The sequence below is a fragment of the Propithecus coquereli genome, unplaced genomic scaffold (assembly GCF_000956105.1).
Source record: "Propithecus coquereli isolate 6110/MARCELLA unplaced genomic scaffold, Pcoq_1.0 Scaffold320, whole genome shotgun sequence".
NCBI lineage: Eukaryota > Metazoa > Chordata > Mammalia > Primates > Indriidae > Propithecus > Propithecus coquereli.
In genome coordinates this window covers 777,173-778,905 of record NW_012148842.1, presented here as the reverse complement: position 1 = coordinate 778,905, position 1,733 = coordinate 777,173, and positions in this window count along the sequence as shown.

Sequence of the window (1,733 nt, the reverse complement as noted above, 5' to 3'; positions counted from 1 at the left end):
AATTTATTTGCAGCAGGAAAGGATTAATTCTGTTTTGGGGACTTTTGCCTGTACATTGCACAGATACTACTTTGCCCGATTGTTTCCATTTTAATCCCAACTCCTTTTTCCTGTAAGAGGGTCACTTTCCTTCTTTCTTCCTTGGAAGTGCCCCATCTTCTTCTCTAAAGAGAGAGAATGGATTGCAGGCCTGCTGCTAACTAGTTCTTTCCTGAACTAGAGAATTCTCACAATTTTATAATCAATTATGAATTTTCTTAGGTGATAAAGACTGAAGCTAATGCAGTATCTCTGGCTTTCTTCTTTATTTTTAGTTTGGGGAACACCAGGGGTAGTCCTTCAGGCAGAGATTTGCTATTCTTAAAGAGGACATAAGCAGCCTCAAATGAATCAGAGCAGTGCCTATAAGGGAGTTGTAGAATGAAAATACAAGAGAAAGCTATTCTCCCATTTGAAATAACAGAAAGCCATTGAGAGGACTAAATTCTGCTTTATTCAGGTGGATGCAAAAGCTATCAGGCTAGCAAAATGTTGATTGTGACTATTAATGTAATCTTCTTAGTGTCAACTGGTTGCCAGAATCTAGAGAAATTTAGATTTCATAGGTAATATTGTTTTCTCAGGGCATATTAGTCAGGGGAAGGAAAACTAGTAGTGTGAGTACCATAGCTTAATAATAGTAACAAAATACTTGTTATTCTGAGATCTAGCAACAACAACCAAACAATACTATATTCCAAGCAAATTATGTTTCTATTGAAAAACCTTTCCACTCCCTCAATAACTCCTCATTTCAGCCACTAAACACTCTGCCTCCTTTCCATTCCTTGCATTATTTCTATAAAGAAACTCTACTTTTCTACTCTGTTTTGGTACTTTTTTTAACAGTCATTTCTATTATTGTTCCACTGAGAATTTCCATTACTTGAATTTAGGATAATGATATTTTATGCACAGGGATGTTTTCCTCTAGTTGACATAATAGCTACTTCTTTACAGTCATAAATACCATACCAGACTTTTCAAGGCTGATAGATTCCTTCAAATGATATGTGAAAAGTATTGCCTCTGGCTACTTTTCAACTCAATACTGGAAGCCCAGGGGGTTATCATCATGCTTGCACTCCCAGCCCTGGAATAGAGGAAGCATTATACCTTCTCTCCAGGTGGCTTTTCCTAAGGGCAGGGGTGATTTCCACCAACAAGAAACCTTTTTTCCTAAAGATTAGTTTACTGAGATCCTTGGGAGACAAAATCTGTATAAATTAATTGTGGTCTTTCTACATATTTGTCTACATAGCTACTTTGGATTTTTTTAAAATCATTTATGATTATTAAAAGTGCCAAGCTGAGGAACCTCAGGCATGAAGATCAGCATGTATCTGAATTAGATCGACCGCATTAGACACTAGATTATAGTGTTAGTACATAGGCAGTTGTTAACTTTGAATGTATCTCTGAAACCACAAGGCCCAATTCACAACCACTGCCAGAACTAAGACTATCCCTGATGGAGTGTTGATTGCCAGGAGAGCAACTACAGTCACACGTGCTTAACAACAGAGATGCGCTCTGAGAAATGCATCATTAGGCAATTTTGTCATTGGGCGAACATCATAGAGTGTACTTACGCAAACCCAGATTATATACCCTACTAAATACCTAGGCTGTATGGTAAAGCCTATTGTCCCTAGGCTACAAACTGTTTACTGTACTGAATACTGTGGGAAATT